The sequence below is a fragment of the Rissa tridactyla genome, chromosome 9 (assembly GCF_028500815.1).
Source record: "Rissa tridactyla isolate bRisTri1 chromosome 9, bRisTri1.patW.cur.20221130, whole genome shotgun sequence".
Lineage (NCBI taxonomy): Eukaryota > Metazoa > Chordata > Aves > Charadriiformes > Laridae > Rissa > Rissa tridactyla.
The window spans coordinates 39,135,485-39,149,586 of record NC_071474.1 but is presented as its reverse complement, the minus strand read 5'-3'; the positions used below and the strand labels follow the sequence as shown (position 1 = coordinate 39,149,586).

Sequence of the window (14,102 nt, the reverse complement as noted above, 5' to 3'; positions counted from 1 at the left end):
CATATACACTTGGCATTACTGTTGTTTTATTTTCCATAAGCATAGAAGGACTTTTGGATACCATAGTATATAGATAATGAGATTGCAAGGTATAATGCTATTTAGAGTCATTAAGAAGTGGAATTACAGACAAGCCTTATCATGGTCTGTTTAACTGCATAGGTAGAGAAATCTTGAAGAAGTGATAACATACTTGCAGTGAAGCTCTTGGAGAAACTGGCTGTTCTTGAACAAGTCTGACCAATTCATTTGTCAGCTGCACATTTTCTGCCTACAGTGAAGAAAATCACATTGCATAGTATTATCGTCATACACAATGCAAGCAGGCATAGTTACATATAGATAGATGAGCTTAAGGGCAGGGGTGGGGCTGAGGAAATAATGAATAAGCTACAAAATTTCATAAATATATTTAAGTAAAGAGCCTGAAATGAGGCTGTTTGAATACCCTTTTTTCAGATGTCAGTGAGCTGGAAGATCATGGCAATTGCTCACATTAGACACACTCAAGAAGGTAATCAATAGAGAAGAGAGAGTAATAATGCAATTTAATTTAATATAAATAGACTAGGATAATAAATCTCTCTCTAAACTAAGAGATAAGTCTTTTCCCATTATGTTTCATTCTGTGCTTCTAAAACAGCATGTGTGTAAGTCTCTGATGAGATATGAAAAGTGCAAAACTAAGCTACAGAGGTATGCGTAGAATTACAAGTTAGATGCTATAAATAAGCAAGAGGTCATGCAAGACAAGGATAAATTTTTCCCTTTGACGTGCTATAGATGTTCTCTTAGCTTTGCAGAAACTGAACTGCACTAAAAGCTTCACACAGCAACTGACATACCTGGATGTGTGGTATCTTAGAACATTGCATTTTGGGGCATCTGTAGCAAACTGGTAAGAGACAAGGACGTTGTAATTCCAAGTGACTGGAAACAGCCTAAATCAAAGCACTCATGTCAGCAGTTAAGCAATTACATACTCTGTCTTAGTCCAAAGCCTGTTGTCTTCACTGGAGGACTCTTGTTGAATCACATGTTCTGGGGGTATCAACACAATTTCTGAATTCCTGTCCCGACATATCAAGTACAAGTAACGTTTTCTGGCCATGGTCTCTATTAATTATGCTGATAACCTGGTCAGGAATAAACAAAGGGAGAATCATATTAGTGCAATGCAGAAAAATATGCACCTATTGTTTGGGAGATAGGAAAAAAGAAACAAAGTTTATCCTCATCAGCCACAGGTTCCAAAATCCCAGTCACAAAAAATGTTTATATACATATTTCAGATCTGTGCTTACACCAGAGGCAAGTGAAGCTGACTCCAATATGTATCAGAAGTTCACAGGTCAAGGAACGTATAGCAATCTCTAAAAAGAGATTACTCTAGGGCAGGGTAAGGAAGCAAAGAAGCCACACTTCAACTTCACTATGTACAATGACAGCTGGGGCATAATACAAGAACATTGAAGTCATTGTTGTTTTAGAAGGTTTTAGGAAATAAGAAATTAAAATCCTACTCCAAAGAGATGTCGGGCCATCCTGGCGTCCAACACATCCATGTACCCTACAAGATCAGCAGAGCTTTGCACGGTCCTGGCTGCTGCAGATGGTACAAAAAATTAGTAACCAAGGATGTGAGGTGGCTTTTGTTCCCAAAGAGCAAGAAGACTCTCTGAACTGATACTTATGCACAAAAATAGCTCTTAGCACAAGAACAGCCGGACCCCAGGCTAATCAATAATTTCAGGATGGCAGTATCTCAGGGCACATTGTGCTGGAGAGAAGAGTTGATCAATGCTTCGTCATACTCTGGCATTTGATATTGGATGCTGCAGGATGCTCCTAGCTGTACGCATTACAGGGCGGTGCTTTTTGCCACAACACAAAACTCTCAGTAAAAAGCTAGGAGGAAATAGGGTCCGTGGGTAACCCACTGGTTTGTCAATGATTCTTGTCTCTGACATCTTCTCCGAGCCCTGTTGCTGTTTCAACTGTGCTAACAGTTGCTTTGTGGTAAACCAACTCCCTAAAAACACACAGCGACAAATTCTGGTCCTAGTATTCCCCTCCAGCTCTGTCTTGTGGATGCCACAATGCAAGAAACCGTAGAATGGTTTGGGTTGGCATCTAGTCCAATCCCCATGCAATGAGCAGGGACTAGATCAGGTTGCTCAGAGCCCCATCCACCCTTGAAGTTTTCCAGAGATGGGGCATCTACCACCTCTCTGGGCAACCTGTGCCAGTGCGTCACCACCCTCATCCTAAAAAATTTCTTCCCTATATGTAGTCTAAATCTACCCTCTTTTAGTTCAAAACCATTACCCCTTTGTCCTATCACAACAGGCCCTGCTAAAAAGTCTTTCTTATAAGTCCCCTTTAAGTACTGAAAGGCTGCAATAAGGCTTGTCTCCCCAGAGCCTTCTCTTCTCCAGGCTGAACAACCCCAGCGCTCTCAGCCTGTCCTCACAGCAGAGGTGCTCCAGCCCTCTGACCATTTTTGTGGTCTGGACCCACTCCAACGGGTCCATGTCCTTCCTGTGCAAGGGGCTCCAGAGGTGGACGCAGTAGTCCAGTGGAGTCTCACCAGAGTAGAGCAGAGGGACAGAATCTCCTCCCTCACCCTGCTGGCCACACTGCTTTTGATGCAGCCCAGAATACAGTTGACCTTCTGGGCTACAAGCAGACATTGCCGGCTCACGTCCAGCTTTTCATCCACCAGTACCCCCAAGTCCTTCTCAGCAGGGCTGCTCTCAATCCCTTCATCCCCCAGCCTGTACTGATACTGGGGGATTTCCCTGACCCAGGTGCAGGACGCTGCACTTGGCCTTGTTAAACCTCATGCCATGGAAATGCCATGACTGATCCTGTTGTCTTGGTTCCAATGGGATCAAGACAAGAGCTATAGGAAAAGTAAACTGAAGCAGTAAAAAGTGACTATCTTTTGTATCTTCTTTGCTGCAACCACATAGGAATTCGGTTCTAGGTTCATTCTTAATCTCAAATCCCCCAGGATTTTTGTAGCTTTTCCTCCAAAACTCTCCAAGAGACCTGGCTGAGCAGCAGGCTGAGCAGTTTCTGACAATGCACACTGGAAAGTGGCACAGGAAAAAGCAGCCAAAATAGCTCTAGGGAGTTTTACATACATTTCTGAGACTATGACCATCCCAGGAGAATCTTACTTCATCCAAGAGCAAAGAGAATCCCAATTCCCAGATGAGACAAAGTAGTGATAATTCACTGGTATCTTAACCCTCTCTCTGTGACTTCCCCTCATGGAAACATCTTGGGACACATGTTAAACACTTCTCTGCACCTTTCTAGTAAAGTGTCTGGTTCTGACCAATGCTGCAGGATTGCTACTGGATTAGACAGTCTAGCTCTGTTTTGCCTGACTTTTGTCCAGCCTCACGTCCATGAGTCATAAAGACAACACAGAGATGAGGAGAACCTGGACCTGTGGCTGACGGTGCAGGGGACAGCACAGGTTAGCTATGCAGGACGGGCTCATTTTAGCGAGCCACAGAAACATATAGGTTGCAATCCTGCATAAACTGGTGCCGGTTTCCTGCAGGTATGGCACAAGCTCTTTTCTTGTATTACTTCTCTGGCCATTGCTGCATTTGGAGGACATTTCCTTCATTCCCTTAAGGCACTGGCACTGATGGAAAGTGTTTATAATCCTCCTCGCCAATCTTCCATTATTATCCCACAGCTTATTAGCTATTTCAGAGCTGTGAACTGTGAGGGCTCAGGAACTGAACTACTGCCTGCTCTGCTACAAGTGATGCAATCTCTGCAGAGGAGCAAGGGCTGGCTGGAAGTTTTACCTCACACCAATCAGCACTAATTGCTGGGGTCACGAGTCTTCAACACCCTAGAATCCTGGCGCAAGTCAAATGGATGCTGAGATCTTGACTGCTCAGCCACCTTTGAAAATAAGTAATGTCCTGAAATACACAGAGATTTTTGAAAATCAATTTGATACACATGCAAAGCCTCTTGTGCTATCTACAGCCAGATGCTTCTGGGATTCAGACGGTATTTCCTACCCTTTGTGTCTGTTTGGCTAGATGCTCATGGGTTCACTCTCAGTCTGAGGTGTCACCTCTATAAGAGCTATTCATATGATCCTGTTAAATTTTATGTAAGATTCGTACCCAGATCCTACTATTTTTGTCTTTTTTCTCCTTGGACTTTCTGCAGAAACCAGATACAATGCAGTGTCAATACAGATTGAGTAACGAGTCGTTAAGATAGGGAAGGAAACAGAAGTTCCCTTCTTGCCCTCTCTCCATTTACTCATTTTTTTCTTAGCTACTACCAATATTTGATGTCTGAAAGACGCTAATTTCATCTGCTTTCCTAGGATACTGCAGAAAACAGTAACGAAGTTTTTGGAGGTGACTAAAGCTCCTGCAGTCACAAAAAACAGGTGGGCGGCAGCAGCAATGATTTTTTTTTTTAAGGCTGCGAAAATACAAACATACATGCACAGCACAGAACACTCGGGAGACACCGGGGCTCTACCCTTCAAAGGCGGCTGGCGCACAGACGTCCCGCCTGTCGCAGGCAGCGGCGGCCGGCGGGCGACACCCCGCGGTCACCGAGAAGCTGAGAGCAGCGCTGAGTTAATGCGGGGGGAAATCACAGAATCATAGAATCTGCTGGGTTGGAAGGGACCTTTAAAGTTCATCTAGTCCAACCCTCCTGCAGTAAGCAGGGACATCTTTAACTAGATCAGATTGCTCAGAGCTTCATAAAGCCTGGCCTTAAGATCTTACGGAATCACGGAATCTTCAGAGTTGGAAGGGACCTCTAGAGATCATCTAGTCCAACTCCCCTGCTAGAGCAGGGTTGCCTAAAGCACATCCCTCAGGGCTGCATCCAGGCGGGTCTTGAAAATCTCCAGAGAAGGGGACTCCACCACCTGCCTGGGCAGCCTGTTCCAGTGCTCTGTCACCCTCACCGTAAAGAAGTTTTTCCGTGTATTTGAACGGAACTTCCTATGTTCTAGCTTGTGCCCATTGCCCCTTGTCCTGTCGCTGGGAACCATTGAAAAGAGCCTGGCTCCGTCCTCCCTAAACCCACCCTTTAGGTACTTGTAAACATTAATCAGGTCCCCCCTCAACCTTCTCTTCTCCAGGCTAAAGAGTCCCAGCTCTTTCAGCCTTTCCTCAATAAGGGAGGTGCTCCAGTCCCACAATCATCTTGGTTGCCCTACGCTGGACTCGCTCCAGTAGTTCCCTGTCCCTCTTGAACTGGGGAGCCCAGAACTGGACACAGTACTCCAGTTGTGGCCTCACCAGTGCAGAGTAGAGGGGGAGAATGACCTCCCTCGACCTACTGGCCACAGTCTTCCCTATGCAGCCCAGGATGCCATTGGCCTTCTTGGCGACAAGGGCACACTGCTGGCTCATGGATAGTTTGCTGTCTACCAGGACCCCCAGGTCCTTCTCCTCAGAGCTGCTTCCCAGCATGTCCGCCCCTAACCTATACTGGTGTTTGGCATTCTTCCTTCCCAGGTGCAGGACCCTACACTTGCTTTTGTTGAACCTCATTAGGTTCTTCTCTGCCCAGCTCTCCAGCCTGTCCAGGTCACGCTGGATGGCAGCACGGCCCTCTGGAGTGTCGGCCACCCCTCCCAGCTTGGTATCATCAGCAAACTTGCTGAGGATACACTCTGTCCCCTCATCTAGGTCATTAATGAATATATTGAACAAAATTGGTCCAAGTATTGACCCCTGAGGGACACCACTCGTTACAGGCCTCCAACTGGACTCTGTGCCGCTGATCACAACCCTCTGGGTTCTGTCACTCAGCCAGCTCTCGATCCACCTCACTGTCACCTCGTCTAGCCCATACTTCCTCAGCTTCCTAATGAGGATGTTATGGGAGACAGTGTCAAAAGCCTTGCTAAGGTCAAGGTAGATGACATCTACGGCTCTCCCCTCATCCAGCCAACCCGTTATAACATCATAGAAAGCTATCAGATTGGTCAGGCATGATTTGCCCTTGGTAAATCCATGCTGACCGCTTCCAATAACTTCCTGTTCCTCTATGTGTTTGGAGACGACATCCAGAATGAGTCGCTCCATTACCTTCCCAGGGACAGAGGTGAGACTAACCGGCCTGTAGTTCCCTGGGTCCTCCTTCTTGCCTTTTTTGAAGATTGGAGTGACGTTAGCCTTCCTCCAGTCCTCAGGCACCTCTCCTGTTCCCCATGACTTTTCAAAGACGATGGAGAGTGGTCTAGCGATAACATCTGCCAGCTCTCTCAGCACTCACGGGTGCATCCCGTCAGGGCCCATGGATTTATGAATGTCCAGCTTGGCCAAGTGGTCTCTGACCCGGTCCTCCTCAACTAAGGGAAAATCTTCCTCTCTCCAGACCTTCCCCCTTGCCTCCAGGGTATGGGATGTGTGATGGACGGCTTTATCAGTGAAGACCGAAGAAAAGAAGGCATTCAGTAACTCTGCCTTCTCTGTGTCTTCCACCACTAGGGCACCCGTCTCATTCATCAGTGGACCTATATTTTCCCTAGTTTTCCTTTTTCTGTTGATATACTGGAAAAATCTCTTCTTGTTATCTTTAACTGCAGTGGCCAAGCTGAGTTCTGATTGAGCTTTGGCCCTTCTAATCTTCCCCCTGCATAGCTTTGTTATATCTTGATAATCCAGTTCACTATTCCAATTACAGTTCACTAATACTGACATGGCATTAGTGAGCTACAGAAAGCAATCTCCTGTGAGCACAGAGCATGTTTTACAAAGAATCCCACTCCATCCCTCCAGCTCCCACCCTCCAGCCAGCGTGACTCTTGCCCTCTTCGCTCCACAGTGCCTCCTTATCCCCCTCCCTCTCGCAATTTCTCTCTACTCATGTTATGGGAAGAAAAGTTGCCCAGCGTGGAAGTTAAAAAAATTAAGAACTTCAATTGTCCCATGATATTAAAAAAGTGGACTCTGATTTATTGGAATCCATTCTCTGCCAGGCCAACAAATGACCCGACTCATCAAGCACCTATTCAGGCCAACAATATTTAACAATATTTCTTTCTTACCTTCCCCATCTCCCATTACAGGAGAGCTGGAGAAGGCTCTGCACTTTTACGGCCACTTGACAACTACAGGTAGCTGATGTGTGGCCATTACCTTGGAAGTAAGAGTTTCTTAGCCAGCCCTTGACTTTGTACACCTTAAGGTTTACCCTGTACCATGTCTGTTGTATTCAGGCTGTTAAATTCAGTCAGCTGAATTCAGCTGATCTCTCCCTTTACTGATGAACAAAAACATCCCCATATTCAACAGTTTCATTAAATGCAATGGAATTCTCTAAGTTCAGTAACTCCCCTTTCTATGCACTTTCACTATCTCAGAAACAGTGTTGGTCTCAAACAGCCACAGGCAGTGTTACTAATATATATATATATATATATATATATCAGAGGTCTGTTATGATTCTAGTAAACTTCTTAGGGTTTCCCAGAAACAGGAATCCTGCCCCAGACAAACCTGATCAAATCCTCCAGACCAGGACAACTGTTAGCAAGCCCAGGAGAATCACCATGTAACAAGACTGGGCAGAGACAACGAGGGCCCAGAAGAATGAAAGGCTTCCAGCAATTGTGGGCAGAGGGAGAGGGACTGTGGAGCCTGGGGAAGGGAGAAACCCTGCTCAAGTCCACACGGAGTTCTCCTCTGAAGGTGAAAGGTGTCCCATTCACTCCATGGAGCAGTGCTAAAGTGCTGTCAGACCCAGGGGACAAAGGCGCTTTACAACAGTGTGGTTGTGCTTGTTCAGCTGAAGACAGAGAGGGGCGCGCACCACCACAACATGCATACCTAATTATGACAAGGGAGCAGGAGAGAAGGCAAAGGAAGCTGGAATGCAGTCTATGTTTGAACTGGGTTAGCTCAAAGCCTGTAACTACATTAAGGAGAAGCCTCACTGAAAATTCAACCGCATCCCTAAAATAAAAGATAAGAACTGCTGGAATCTAACTCCAATTGCTGAACTTCAAAGCAAGTGGATTTCCATCTTGCTTTAAGTGAAAAGTTAAATAGGCTCAATCCAGCCACTTCCATAAACCAAGCAGTAGCTTAACCCACCTCAGAGTGATGAATAAAGCTGGCTTCTAATGGATCATTGTCCAAAGATCAGCTGTCTTCAATCCTGGAACCCACAGTAAATGCTTAATGCTGCATTGGAGCCCACAACCAAAGAAATTCAGGTAGTAAATCAAAAGGAGAAAATTTAAAGACATATTCTATTTTTATCAGCCAGAAGTTCAGCAAAATTCCTTCAGTGACATTTGAAAGTCGGATCTTTGTCATCCCATCGGGAGCTGCAGAAAACTGAAAAAGCAGGTAATTCCCTGGGCACAGAGGAGTATGCCACCACCTGAAGAGGAAATGACTGGCTCCCTTTAGGGTCCATACACTACATCTGCAAGGCAAGGACCACCCCGACCCTTGGCCTGGCTGATGCCCTGTGTACACCTCCCAAGGAGGCACCAGGGAACTAGGAAAACCCACTGGTGAGACACACCCCATTTTCAGCGACATCTTATTGAAGGAGGAAGCTTTCCTTCTCCTGTACTATATATGCTGGGCAGGGCTGGCCTGTCAGGAAGTATTTTGACTTTTGGGTGGTTAGGTTTATGCCACATGTATCTCAGTGGTCACTCAGCTGGCTAATGATGGCAGACCCCTGGCTACAAATCTCTGTAATGCATCTGGACTCAAGACACGATGTTCGATAGAGGCGGTCTGGCTAACAGATTGACTCCACTCCACTCACCTTGGGTGCAAGATGAGCATGCACAGGCGGGTTTCAGCCAGAAGCAAGTCATCTCTCTCAAGACATTCACTGTAACATTTATGTGCACAGAGGCTGTTCCAGCCCTCTGCCACTCCATCCTTCCACCTCATGGACCCCCTCTGCACCCAAGCGCAACTAATCTGCTCAGCGTCACTGTGAGCTGATAGGACTGGGCAGCTGAGCACATGTTGCTGCTACCAACTCCCAGCCCTTTGTGGGAATCTGTCAGCATCAATACCATCAGGTTTGGGGGATCACTATTTGTGTGCTGGCTTGCTTCCCTTCAAAACACCATTCTAATTCAGAGGAGCGGGTGTGTTTTTGATGGGGAATATAGTTGGATTCTCTCTTAAAATGCCTTTCTGTGCAGGAATTCATTCACCTTACCAATCCTGCAGAATAAAGTAGCCTCTGCAACTCTTGCACTCATCTTATCAGTTGGCTCAAATAAAGAAAGTAAGCTTTGAGAACTTAAGCCCTTAATCACGGGCAACCCAAATGGCTTTTCAGGAAAATTCATTTTCTTGTCTATTTCGACAGAAAGTCTTCACATAACTGAAGTGACACATCTGTTTGATGGATGCTGCCACAACACTCAGTCTTTTCGCAGTGAAGACTGATGGCTCCTAGAAATAGGTAAATGTCATTCACCTAAGAATTGGGATCCCAGCTTCAACAGAATAAACAGAACTTGCCTGCATCTACTAACTGCTGAAGCATTTCCTGGGCACAACAGACTCCATCAGTGCCCAAGAGAGAAGGTCACTGCACAAAGAGAATCTCAGAGCAGCAGTGGGTACTAGCAGTAGCCAGCTTTGCTCCTGGAGGTAAAATGACACCTCCTGGAGATTAATTCCCCTTAAGTCCCCCAGGTCTGGGATGAGTTTTAATTCAGAAGAATGGAGCAACATTTATAAAACCACCACAGCACTAAAATTAACAGGGTTGCTCCTAGATGCAGCAGATTTGCAGAATCAGAACCATAATCAGTGTCTTATTTGGAGTTCTGAAAGGGGCAGGTTATTTTTCTTAGTGCCTGCCTTTCTGTTGTTATCTGCCCCTCGTGTCTCAGCACTACTTCTGCATTCATCAGCAAGGCCAGTAAAAAATCGCCTGAACTGCTGTTTGACCAAGTGCTTATCTGCACAACTGCACAACCCATACCATCAGTTAGGGAAAAACAATTTCCCCTGGCTACTAGAGACAGCCTAATTACCTAATCTGACAGGTTATTAATGGTTCGAGTCAACAAAAAGTATAATGGATGCTGATAAGCACAAGCTGCCTGGACATTTGGCACATACAGCCCAGCTAGAAATCACTGCTGTGAAAAGCTGCCACTGGCCACAGGACTAAATTGTCTGATCTCTCAGGGTTTCATTTAACAGGTCTATCAACATGATAAAGAGACAAACTAGCAAGTTTGGTCCATTAATGAGGACTGTGAAACAGCCTAACAGGATAAAAGATATTTATGCTGCAGTTTAATGTAAAAATAAATCTTTGCTTCATATCTCTATAATTACAACATCCTCCCCTTTTATAGGGCTACTTTGGGGACAAAAATCATGTTATTGTCCATACTAGGAAAGAGAGCAGTACACATAAGGATTCATGAGGAAACAGGCAGCAAGAGTCAAGGTAGAGCCATTTTTTAAAACATTGTCATCCCTCCCATAACTCACTGCAAGTGATGCACTATTTCATGGGTCTGTTTTAAAGACGCAGTTACTAGACTCACATGATCCCATCAGAATCTCAGGTTTCCACTTTAAAGAGGAAAAAGAGACATATCCCTTATAGTCACTGAAAGCAGTGCACATATATGTATCCTGAATGGCTCCAAGCCAGAAAGCATACAAAAAAGAACTCATGCTACCAGTTATTTATTGTAATCTCAGGGTTTTCCAGGCCACTCTTGTAACCATTTGGCATCTAAGGTATAAATGCCTGGAGCTAGCAGCATTGAGACCATTTAAGGATGAAGAGGAAAAAAAACCCAGATTTGGCCCATAGGCCTCAACTTCCAGTTAGGCCATTCCAACACTGACCATTGCTGGAACAACTGCACCACAATGGCACACAGTTGCTTGCACCTCCAGCACCCATGAGAGAGGTTTTTCACATAAAACTATTTAACTGTAATCTGGTTCATTGGCTGTTCTTCTGGTTTTAAGCATCCATCCTCTATTGCTCATGCAGTGAAAGGGCTAAGGAAGCTACCTGAGCAATCAATATTCCAGTAGATCTTATGTATGTTTTGAGACATGTCCCATCATTAAGCAAAACTTTACACCACTGAAATATTTATCTCTGTATCTCCGCAGATCCCCAGCAACATGACAGAAACACCTTGGAAAAATATGAGAGGAGACACCTACCCGCTTAAGTGCGCCCTGAATAACATCTTTGACTGGCACGTAACATGAAGATATTTCAGATCAGGATGTTCCACATTTACAACAGCTTGTACTCCCTGAAAATAAAACTCCTGGTGCCCCATTCAATGCTTGCATTGCTTAGAGAACTTTAGACCTAAAGCCTAGCTTCTAATCCAGATAAAGCAACTATTCATTTCCTTGGATTTTTTTATACGCCAGAAGTAAAACTACAGACATCTACACACTCATTCTGCAGCAAACTCAAATCCTTTAAACCACAGAAAAGGGAAATGCAAAGCAATTTTGATTGAAACTGTCAAGAGAACCACATCAGTGTGTTTCATTAATGTTAAAATCTTTCACCATCTTCTCAAAATCATGATACATCTAGCCAACAGCAATGGTTCACATTGTCCGCAAGACTATTGGTGATATTGGAGGTTGCAGACATTAAATGGATATAATTACAGCCAACAGAGAGTGCAAGTCATGAGATCACCTGGAGGACATTATTAGCCTGGGATAGTACTGTTTAGGCAGTGGCAAAAGGTGGCTTCCTTGTTCTAGCATCAGGCTAAACAAGATGCCTCCCTCAAAACACTGCAAAGGGAGTTTGGAACTCAGAAGGCTCAAGGAGAACAGTCCACTGCTGCCAAGCAGGTCCATGTGCCCAAAACACTTCCCCAACAGGCAGCTGTTCTGCTCAAAACATGTTTTCACACCCTGGACCACACATTTGAACATTGCAAAGGAGGCACCTGACATTAAGGGAATTCCCCTACCAAACAGGGCTGCAGATTTATTTTAATTAGGTAAAAAAATACACAGTGATACCATCATTGCTTAACGCTTAAACTATTATTGAGCAAAAAGGTGGTCTTTTATTTTGCTAGGTTCTGTATAAATGAGCTAGACCAGTCTCTCTTTTGTTGTAACTGGGTAACACAAGTCATTAGCTGTAACCACTCCTTAACTGCTCACCTACCTGATGTTTCTCCCTTGCCTCTCAGTATCTTCAAGATTAGGTTTTGTACCAGTTCATTACTGCAGAGTATCTGGGGGTCCTGGAGGCTCTGGACACTCCCACATGTATGCATGCATGCAATAATGCTGCAGCCCATTGCAAAGACATGAAGCTTCACTGCCAGTGAAGTTCTCTTCAAACCAGGCTCCTGGCTCCACAGGTGACACTGCATACTGCACCACTATAAAGACAAAAAAAAAAGTCAATTCTTCTGTAAGTGTGTAAGCATTTCCAGAAAAAAGCATTATCAAAAATGGTATTATGAAGTCCAAGAAGACACAGCATCTTTACACAGTATACAGTAACCTGCAGTAATCTTGGGTCTTGTTCTCTTTTGCTATTCCTTTTCTCATTTCTAGAGTAATAATGCACATAATTTCCACTACTGGATAAGGATCTTTGAAATTCTATCAAAATGTTTTGTACACGCTAAGGTGAAGAAAGGTAACAGGGAACAAAATGAATGTATTTTCTACTATTGGATTACAAACCTGCAGTAGACTCAAGAACATATAAAGGAAAAAATACACCAAGTGGCATGAAGATCTGCAGGAGGTGGCATAAAAACTTTAACCAGTGCTATGCAAATAGCCCTAAGCTGTTCTTTCATTGCACACATAAAAATTGATCAACAGAGAATATATGTAACTGAATTTCACCATTCTGCATTCCCTGGCTGTTTGAATGCTATAATGCATTATAGCGCTCAGCCTTGCCTTAAAAAGGCTGAGCCTTGCCTTATTTGCTTCAGGGCCGTGTTCTGATCTCAGAAAATCTTTTACTTTCATGTAATTTGAGATAATGTCAAAACTCTCATTTAATTCTGTCACAAGATGCTAAGGAAAACGTAGACACTCAGCTTCCTTCAGTGGTACAGGCAGTTTTTCCCAAAACTTTTTTTCACATTTCTACATCTACCACAAGAGGGAGCAAAGAGTTCACCTTCCTTAAATTCTCCATTCCAAAGTAGAGGTATAGATAAGCAGCTCGATTATGTCATTACCTATGACCAAATTCAGGCTAAGAGTTTACAATGCTTTTATACGGCACACAGGACCTCAGACAATCAAAAGGGACAGTTTTTTGCTTTGAGAAAGGTGTTGCCTCACATCCACACTGTGCAGAGCCCTCTTCAAAGACAGCAGATGCTGCAGAGCCCACCTGAGGAACAGACACAGAATGATACCACGGGCTGCTAAAATCAAGACAATCCTGATGGAAAGAAACCTGCAGCTTCATCACAGCAGTGTGAATAGGATACTTACAAGAAATTGATAAGCATTTCCAACCATATTGGATATGCATGTGGGGTCACGGGACAGATGAGAAGTACACGCTTCTAACTGGACGTACTACTTTTAACTGCAGTGTATGGTGATTTCTAATTAAAACACTGACAGAAAATAGCTCCCTAAAAAAAAAAAAAATCCCCCTAAACCTCCTCTTCTGCAGCATATATGACCACAAAGAGGGAACAAGCTCTTTGTACAGGAGGGTCTCCCTGGTCATTCCTTCCTTCTCTCTCTCTCCCCTCCTCTCCCCCAATCATCAAAACTCTTTTTAGGTCCTACTGTTACAAAACTAAATAGTTATAATGATTAGAAATTAATCTTAAATCCAGGCAGTTACAGGTTGCTTCTGAAATATGATACGACTGTTAAAAGCAACAGCTAATATCCCATTCCGGCAGAGCAATCAAGCAGGTGCTTAAGCCCCTTCACTTCCAATTTATAGGAGTTGTAACTACACCATCGTTACCACTGGTATCGAACACAGCAAGTTAAATATCCTTACACATTGCTGGATAAAGATGGACTAAATCCAGATGCAGAGGAGGAGGAGATAAGAGATCTGAGTCCTCTGTCTCACAC

The 14,102-nt window shown here is 44.3% G+C and overlaps 1 long non-coding RNA gene across 3 annotated transcripts in view; it reads right to left on the bottom strand.

Annotated features, from left to right (window-relative positions):
• The window catches only part of LOC128915059 (uncharacterized), a 42,623-nt gene that overhangs the window by 28,313 nt on the left and 208 nt on the right, over positions 1-14,102 (bottom strand). Inside the window, exons 2-5 of one of the 3 annotated variants that reach the window (XR_008468513.1) lie at positions 12,193-12,412; positions 984-1,136; positions 846-895; positions 194-271 (exon numbers count right to left, since the gene is read on the bottom strand). This is a non-coding gene — a long non-coding RNA (uncharacterized LOC128915059). Of the gene's footprint in view, positions 1-26; positions 272-845; positions 896-983; positions 1,137-12,192; positions 12,413-14,102 lie in introns of those variants that run through there. The other 2 variants (XR_008468512.1, XR_008468514.1) reach the window with 2 other exon arrangements.